Consider the following 10,349-nt stretch of genomic DNA (forward strand, 5'->3'; position numbering starts at 1 on the left):
TCTCGTCTCACCAAATAAGGTGCTAAAATTCAGCGCAGGAAGCAAAACGTTGTCTCTAAAATTCCTGCCTATGAGTTGTCATAGCTATTTTTAACTTTGACATCACCAGACTGCATCGCGAGCCGATCCGTTGCGTAGCAACGCGAGGAGACGGAGAGAAAAGTTAAGTTAGTCTGACTGGTGCAACGAATATAACAACAGCTAACAATTACGATGGAGGCTGTTCTAGACAAGTAAATACGCAATAATGCATATAGTATTCAACATCTTGTACGTTGTAAGTGCAATACCATAGTACATTTCAAAGGTGCTCCGATAAAATCAAAAATGTTGTTGTAAGAAGAAAACTCGAAGTCTCAAATCACTTATACATGATTGTTAAATTCAAAATCGTCCTAACGACGAGGATCAGCAAAGCAGTGAAAAGCAACCTGTTCATCGCAAAGAAGATGAAAGGGAATCAACCCGCAACCTTCAGGAGATTCCCCCTAGAATCACCAAAAATGAGTTTCCCTTAGCGCCAAAGTGAATGAACAGTGATAGTGAAATTGTGGAAACCAACCATGTAACAAAACACACCGATCAGCCGCGTCTACCGTGCTTACAACAACAATTAATGGGCCAAGTGTTACAATTCTATTATCTTATTCACTCTTTCAAATCAAAGTGCCTAATTGTAACGTAATATGTGTTCGTGAAGTTTTAGTGTTGTTAATTAAAGTGAAAAGTGAAATCTTGAGTATCCTTTACCAAAATAATTATCATGATCTAAATTCACATTTGCTAGTTATAAGAAATAAGCTAATATACTTTTCTTTCAGCATAAACAACTAATGCCTATGTAACGTAATAATTTTCACATTATTATGTAGCGTTCAGTTTTTCCCCTACAATATTTTGAGTATTCTGTTCATAATGGTTTTGTATGTTTTCATTTGTTTATGTAATTATTATTGTTCACCCTTTTGGTTTGGTGTGTTTTTGAGATTGTTTAACTAGTGTCTTTACAATTGTCAAAATTAGTTTTTATAATTTGTATACTGTGCTTTTGAAAAGTATTTCCGTAAAGAAAGAGGGTAAGTTAAACTGTTCACCGTCCAGAATTGTGCGGTAAGTAAGTAACACATTTTTTTTTTAAATGAGGTGCCTTATTGTATGAAGAGAGTCCATAGTGAAAGGAAAGAAAAACGCTGGTTCTCAACCGGTGTGCTCGCGGGTCAAAGTAGACCTTTGGCCTGTGTCAGTGCAGTGACACGCGGGAAAGAACGGATTTACTATTCTGGCAGTGTACTGACAAGTCGGGAAAATAAAGGTTAAACGTTACCACACAAAAAGTAAGCAATGACTTAGTAAATGAAACGGAAGATCTTGTTAACGCTAGTAATCAAACCAGTTCAAACGTCGAGTTTGTAATGCTGTTAGAGAAATTAAACGAAATGTCGATAAAGCAGGATAATCAGTCAAAAGTGTTAACTGAAAGATTAGACTATTAGGCAAGGGAATTTAGTGAAAGGTTAGAAAACCAGGTTAAAGCAATAAGCGATAATTTTGAAAGAAAGATAATTGGGTTTGTAACCTACCCAAGTTTCATAATAAAATGGAATTTTGTAAAAGGAAAATTTTGTGAGATGAAACTCCAGTTTACTGTTAAGTCGGTTATTTCTCTTGGAGTTGGAAGCACTGCTTAACCTTCGGTTAGATTGCGTGAGTCGTCGATCGGGATGACGTCACGTTGCAGCCGAGGTTCTGGCTTTAAGACTGAAGCGCTTCGCAGTGTATAAAATGAGGTAAGAGTGATAGGTCCTCTGAATGAAAGAAAAAAATGGGTCGTTAAAAATTAATATTCTTTCCGTATAATCGTATGGTTTAGTTACTTTCTTTTGAAATTTATAACAATTCCTGACTATGGTTATTATTTAGAAGCATTATTATTATTATTCAATTTATTTTGGAAGCACATATTTCTAAAAATATTGCGAAAGGAAAAGTAAGAAAGTAAAAATAGTTAATTGAATAGTTCATGTTACTGGTTTTGTGTAGGCAGAATTATGCCTTGAGTTAAAACATGTTGATTCTTGTTTTCTTTGTCAAAACTAAAGTCGCTAGTCAGGAAGTTTAATATATTGAAATTACGGAAAATAATAAGGCTAGTGGAGACTTCAAATGAATGATTTATGTCTTAGGTCCGTTTTGAAAAGGAAAGAAAAAAAAGGATTCTATGGAATTACAGTTGAGCTGTTGCTCGTAATTCATGCATATTGACCCATATTTAAGAAATCTTTTCCTCCCACATTTTCATTCCAAAGAAAGCCACTTTGCAGTAACTTCGAGTTCCATACATTTTTGATTATATTGTTATATAGGTTTCTAAATTCTATATTTTGGATTTACGATTGGTTATAATAATACTTCAGAAAATTTGTTACTTGAAAAAAAAAATCCTTTTGGGAAAAAAGTTACTTGCTAACGGCGATTTCGATTAATGATATTATTACTTGTTAAAATTGTTGAATGTTTTCCATATTACTATTTATATAACACGTTTCGGATTTGTTATAATAAAATTTTCCATTTTGTTAGAAAACTTTTTACATTTTTCAGTAGTTGTAGACAAATTCCTGATTATCTTAATAGTGATACTTTTGCATACAGTATAAGCCTTTTCCAGTATTGAACCTCACTCTTCGCGTCGTCATTATTCTCAGCCGTGGGGGAGTGGAATTCTCCTTTCTCTCTCCTTTTAAAATTCTTGTATTCTAAAGGGGGAAGTGGGGTGACGTCCGTTCTCGCAGGACTGTGGGTAGTGGGGGCTATTTAAAGATTATATGTGTATCGTTCATCCGTTACATATATAATTTTTAAATAAAAATAAAATTTTATACACTGCCCTGGAAAGGCAAATTTATGCTGGCGTCGAGGTCCGGTTCGGGGAGGTCCAGCAAAAGTGTTCCCCTTTATATTTAAAAAATTTATGTGTATTTCTTTGGTGAAATTAACCTCTAAATTAAATAACATATTTTCATTATACTATGCCTTTCTTGTTGAGTAATATAAATGTTGTATATGAATGTTAACGTAAAATACTTAATACAGTGTTGCCGGGGTCGGATACAAAATTTATGGTTTAGTAGGTCATTGTGTAATAAGCAAATAATTATTGATAAGGTTGTAAAATTAATAGTAATTATCCTTTTGGTTTCTTTGAGCTTAATATTTTGTGGTGTGCTTGTAAGGATGGCACAGTCAAAGGAGACGCATGTAAAGTCTAGATTTTCGGATTCTTCAAGTTCTAGTGGGGATGAATTTCTTGGATATTCTTATGAATTTAGTAATCCTATGTTTGAACATTTAAGGCCTTCAGCCCATATTCAAGTGAATCCTCACGAACCTTTACTTGGTGGTCAAAGTAGACCATTTCAGGATCAAAATTATAACGTGGATCCACAAAGTAATGTGGGACACAGTACACGGTTTGCGAATTCCTCGCCTAATTTAAGAGCAGGAGGGAGTCAGAGCTTTCAAAATAAATATAGAGATCGACCATTTAATATGGCAGCTTCATTAAATTTAAATTTTGAGAAATTTGCTTCGGAAGGAATCTATAAATCTTTGTTGCATGATATTAATAGTCTACCTATAATAGATGGTACCAATACTGAGTCTACATTTCAGTTTTTATTAAAACTTGATAGTATTGTCAGAGGTAAGGGTTTGCCTTTAGATCTTGTGTTGGTAGCTTGTCTTTCTCGTACAAAAGGAGAAATGCAAGAAGTTATACAATCGTTTATTGGGGACGCTTCCCCTTGGCAAACAGTTTGTAGACATTTAGTGGTGCGATTTATTTCCACTATTGGTAGAACACAATTCATGCGATTATTTTTCTACGTTCCCATGCGGGAGGATCATTCATTATATGAGTTCGTAGATAATAAATTATCGATTATTCACGTACTTGATATGTCCTTTGATGAAGCCACCATTTGTAGTTTAATCACTAATATGGTAACGCCTTCTGCCCATCAATTTCTAGCTGAAAGAGGTATGCCTATCGATTTAAATCAATTGTATTTAGCTTCAGAACACTATGATGCTTTGCATAGGTATAGGAAGGATTATTATAAATTAAGTAATCAAGGTAGTAGCGTACGGGACTTGGTACCATCCCGTAAATCATCTTCCTTTATCGGAGCGAAGAACACAAAACAGCAAGTAGTGTTGCAATCTCGTGAACCAATAAATTTGCATAAAAATTTAGTTTCTCCAGCTATGAATTCTTTACCATCTAACTATAAAAATCTTGATAAGGCGGAATTTTCTCATAACCATAATTTAGAATCTCAGTACTTAACTCAAAATAACTCAGATGTAAATCAAAATGATAGTGAATTGAAAAAATTGTTAGCGATTCCTGTTTATATTACGGGTATGCGTTTTAAGTGTTTAATTGATACTGGGAGTACGAACTGTTATTTGGCTCGACATCTTTATGATGAACTTAGAAAAAAATGTAAAATAAAGGCAGAAAAGGTGAATGTTCAGACTATCGGCTTAGGAAATGTACAAGTTACAGTGGATATGAGAGTAAGACTATATTTTAAAATTGGAAGACATCAATTTAGTGAAATTTTCTTTATCGTGGACTCTAATGAGTTTGATCTTCTGCTTGGAAATGACTTTCATACAAAATACGACGCCATAATAGACATTGCTGGTAATTTATATAATATAAAAGCTCGGAAGTTAGTGGTTCCTATGATCCGAGCTGATGAACTTTTGTGTGTCCAGACTTCTCTCGCTTCTGCATATACTTCTAGGAAAGGGGTGAGTGGAAAGCAGCCGCCATGCGACCTTGGTTGTCCGAAAGCTACACCTCAACCTAGATCTTTTGGTAATTCTCATCAGATTTTGACTCCATCGACATCAGTAACCAGAGACAGCGGAGTTAATACCACGTTTAACCCAGGAGTGGAATTCGTTTTTGATCAGTCCATATTGCATCCACTGGAGACTAAACCGGAGGAATCTCAAGGTAATTATACGGTTCCTGATCAATTATTAAAATGTGATTCTAATTTACAGGAATATGTTAATAACTTATTAACTTCATATTCTGATGTTATTGGAAACAAAATTGGTAGAGTAAAAAATTTCACTTACAAAATTGAACTTGCCGATAAAACTCCCATTCGATTGCAACCTTATCAACTTCCAACGCATAAGCAAAAGGAATTAGATTCTTTTATTGCCCAGCTTTTAAAAGACGATATTATAGAGGAAATAGATTATTCTCCCTACACATCACCCTGCTTTCTAGTAACAAATTCAGATGGAAGCAGGCGGCTTGTAATTTCATACGGAGAGGTGAACAAAAAGGTTATGGTAAACAGCTATCCTTCTCCTAACATGGAGAATGTAATATCTAGTATTTCGGACAATAATATCTTTTCAAAACTTGATTGTAAATCCTGTTTTCATCAAATTCCTCTGTCTGAAGAGAGTAGAAATATTACTGCTTTTGTGACAAAAAATAAAATCTATCGATATAAATCGGTACCAATGGGATTAGTGTTATCACCTTTTGTTTTAAGTAATTTGATGTCAAAAGTCTTTGAAGGGTTAATTGGTAAGAATTTAGAGATATATTTTGATGACATAATTTTATTTAGCAAAGATATTGAGAGTCATAAAGCTCTATTAGAGGAGGTATTATCTCGACTAAGAAATTGGGGAATTACTATATCAGAAAAGAAGTCCTGTCTATTTCAAACTAGTATTAAATATTTAGGGTTTCGTTTTGAAAATGGCAACATGTCAATAGACCCTGAGAGAATTAAAGCTATCCAGGAGATACCAAAACCAAAGAACAGAAAAGGAGTGAACAGAATATGTTCATTTTTCTCGTTCTATTCAAAATTTATTTATGGGTATTCAGAGTTAATTGCTCCCCTTCAAGAATTAAGATCTGTAAAAAAGCCTTTTAAATGGACTAAAGTTCATGATGAAGCCCTACAAAAATTAAAAGATGCCTTTTGTAGTCAGGTCATTTTGAGTCCCAGATATGAATTCCAACTTCGTAATACATTGTGATAGCTCTTTGCGTCATTTTTCTGGGGTTCTCAGCCAATATGATTCGGAAGGGAATCTTAGACCTGTATCAATGTTTAGTCGGGCAATTCCACAATCCGATTGGAGTAAAAATATATACGAATTAGAACTTAAGGCTCTTTCTTTATCTTTGGAAAAATTCGAGTATTACTTGGCAAATCCCTTTGTAGTATATACTGATAGTAAAAGTTTAACTTGGTTACTTAATAACCATAAAAGACAAAGGAGATATGGAACTATGTTAGAGAAAATCTCGAGGTTTAAATTTCGTATAGTCCATGTAAGATCAAAAATAAATAGTATAGCCGATTTCCTTTCAAGGGTTGGAAACCATCTAGAATTTTATACAAAAGACGATAATACAATGGAAGTCGTAAAAGATCATAGTAAAACAGTAAATTTGTCTTTCATTAATTTTTGGCAAAATCCTGTGTTTAATGTGCCTCTTACAGATCACCAGAGGAAGGATCCTGAATTAAGAGAGATTATCAATAGGTTAGAGCGAAAGGAAGAAGTTCCTCCGTATGTATTAAGAAATAAGATCTTGTTTAAAAAGACAAAAGGTAAAGGGAATAATGGATTTAGAATTGTAATACCTAATTCTTTAATTCAGTCGATTATTGAGTATTCTCATTGTCCAATAATTCATGGTGGGCATATGGGATATCGAAAAACCATTGCTAAGGTCGCTGAAAAGTATACCTGGCCTACTTTATATTCTGACATTAAGAATTTTATACAATCTTGTCATTTGTGCCAAACCTGTAAAGATTCCAATCGAAAACCTATGGGTCAATATTTTACAAAAAAGGAACTGCACCCAAATTATACTTGGTTTATTGATATTGCGGGGAAATTGCCTAGTAGTTCTGGATTTGAATATATTTTAATTGTCACTGACGCCTATAGTCGCTTTGTCTTTTTAGAACCTTTAAGACGACTAACCTCAAAAATCATCTGCAATAAGTTACAGGAATTATTTCTTCGATACGGCTTTCCTGGTAAAGTCCTAAGTGATGGCGCTTCTTATTTCGTGAGTGATTACTTCTTGAAATTCTTGTATAGCTATGGTATACAGAGTGTAAAATTCTCCCCATATAACCCACAATCGAACAGAGCCGAACGCACGGTGAGATCGGTTAAAAATTTAATTCGTATTTATGTTGATAAGTCTCAACAGAATTGGGCCCAATTACTATCTAAAATTGCTTTTACTATTAACATAAGTATGAATGAAACTACTGGGACCAGTCCATGTGAACTTTATATGGGACGGAAATTTTACCATCCATTAGATATTAAATGGTTGATGGATTTAGATCTTTTAGACGATGACCAGGATAAAGAGCAAAAATTAGTTAATATAAATAATAATATTGAACGCGCTTGGAAACATAGTGCGAAAGTTTATACTCAAAAACATAGTCCTGTTAATTTAAATATTGATGATTTAGTATTGGTTAAAAGGTTCATGAAAATTTCAGCAGAGAAACATTTCAATCCAAAAATCGCCCCTCAGTGGGAAGGCCCATACCGCCTTATTTCTAAACCTACACCAAATACAGTTTGGCTAGAAAATATTGAAAGACCATATGTACATATAAAACGCCATGTTCGTTTTTGTAAGAAATATTTTCCATCGAGACAAGTTAATCAACCTAACCCATAAGGTAACACGGAAAAAAAATGATTTGATGTGAGAATTGAGGTTAACTAAATTATTAATATTGTACTTATATATATATTTATATATTTTAGGATGTTTGTTCGAACAAATTTTGTGTTTTGTATATTTTTTTTTATTCCTGCAGGAATGCCTCGTCCGAGAAAGTGAGAGGTCAACCCTTTTCATTTTGTAAATACCTCATCATCATCCTTTGTGTATGTTGTGTAAGGAATTGGAAAATTACTGTAGAAGTTTGTAAAGAAGGCGTTAGCATTTGAATATTTATGGAAGATTTGGTAATGTATTGAAATTATTTTATTATTCAACTTGGGATTTGTTATGGATAGGAATTTTTTTTTTGACCGACCCTCGGATATTATGTAACCTACCCAAGTTTCATAATAAAATGGAATTTTGTAAAAGGAAAATTTTGTGAGATGAAACTCCAGTTTACTGTTAAGTCGGTTATTTCTCTTGGAGTTGGAAGCACTGCTTAACCTTCGGTTAGATTGCGTGAGTCGTCGATCGGGATGACGTCACGTTGCAGCCGAGGTTCTGGCTTTAAGACTGAAGCGCTTCGCAGTGTATAAAATGAGGTAAGAGTGATAGGTCCTCTGAATGAAAGAAAAAAATGGGTCGTTAAAAATTAATATTCTTTCCGTATAATCGTATGGTTTAGTTACTTTCTTTTGAAATTTATAACAATTCCTGACTATGGTTATTATTTAGAAGCATTATTATTATTATTCAATTTATTTTGGAAGCACATATTTCTAAAAATATTGCGAAAGGAAAAGTAAGAAAGTAAAAATAGTTAATTGAATAGTTCATGTTACTGGTTTTGTGTAGGCAGAATTATGCCTTGAGTTAAAACATGTTGATTCTTGTTTTCTTTGTCAAAACTAAAGTCGCTAGTCAGGAAGTTTAATATATTGAAATTACGGAAAATAATAAGGCTAGTGGAGACTTCAAATGAATGATTTATGTCTTAGGTCCGTTTTGAAAAGGAAAGAAAAAAAAGGATTCTATGGAATTACAGTTGAGCTGTTGCTCGTAATTCATGCATATTGACCCATATTTAAGAAATCTTTTCCTCCCACATTTTCATTCCAAAGAAAGCCACTTTGCAGTAACTTCGAGTTCCATACATTTTTGATTATATTGTTATATAGGTTTCTAAATTCTATATTTTGGATTTACGATTGGTTATAATAATACTTCAGAAAATTTGTTACTTGAAAAAAAAAATCCTTTTGGGAAAAAAGTTACTTGCTAACGGCGATTTCGATTAATGATATTATTACTTGTTAAAATTGTTGAATGTTTTCCATATTACTATTTATATAACACGTTTCGGATTTGTTATAATAAAATTTTCCATTTTGTTAGAAAACTTTTTACATTTTTCAAGTAGTTGTAGACAAATTCCTGATTATCTTAATAGTGATACTTTTGCATACAGTATAAGCCTTTTCCAGTATTGAACCTCACTCTTCGCGTCGTCATTATTCTCAGCCGTGGGGGAGTGGAATTCTCCTTTCTCTCTCGTTTTAAAATTCTTGTATTCTAAAGGGGGAAGTGGGGTGACGTCCGTTCTCGCAGGACTGTGGGTAGTGGGGGCTATTTAAAGATTATATGTGTATCGTTCATCCGTTACAGGTTACAGGGTGAATTAAAGGCTTTTCAGTTAGAGACTTGCATTGAAATTCGTAGGGACTTAGAACTTGTACAGGACGATGTTGAAACTTTGAAGAACAAGTGTGAAGAAGTAGATTCACAAGTAGAAGAACTGAATGACCGTTTAGTGACTTTAAAAAATGATAAGAAGAGACACGAATCTAGTATTTGTCAGTTAAATGCACGTGTAAGTTCATTAGAAGAAGGAAATAGTGTTATCAATAACGAAATAGAGAAAAGCATTGAAAGAAATGTCCATTTGTGTAGCCTAAAGAGTCAACACCTAGACCAACGTTTGAGAGAATTAGAAACGAAGGTGGAAATCTTTAGTTCAGGTGAAAATAAAGCTACATCAGAAAGTAATTGCATTGATAATCGAAAACAACTGCAATATACTGTAGGTTCTAGAAATTCTGTTGTTGAGGTGCGAGGAATTCCAATCGCAAGTAGTTACCGGGATTGTACTACTACAAGTATTGTTACTACAATAGCTAGTACTACTCCGTGCAATCAACGAATTAATGTTACATCGCCTTTTAGTTTGCCTCTTGACCCACTTACGGCAAATACAGTATATGGTACTGAAGCGACAAACGCTCATAATAACGCTAATAGTTTTTATCCTTTTAACACTACTAAAGGCCACGTAGGTTGTTCAACTGCTGTTGCATGGTCTGGTTTAAGTTGTTTTCAACCAAATACAAATACTTTTAGTGCTAATAGTGTTAACAATCCTTTCTACTTTCGACCAATGAATCAAAGTGATACTGGGTTGAGTCGAAGCGTAAGTATGTTCCCATATTCAACTCAAGAGTCTAGTAAACGAGAAAATGGTAACAATACAAGCTTTTCCTTAAGAGATTTAAATGCGTTTCCAAAATATGATGGTAATCCTACGCAA

The sequence above is a fragment of the Thermobia domestica genome, chromosome 11 (genome assembly GCF_964235325.1).
Source record: "Thermobia domestica chromosome 11, izTheDome1.hap1.1, whole genome shotgun sequence".
NCBI lineage: Eukaryota > Metazoa > Arthropoda > Insecta > Zygentoma > Lepismatidae > Thermobia > Thermobia domestica.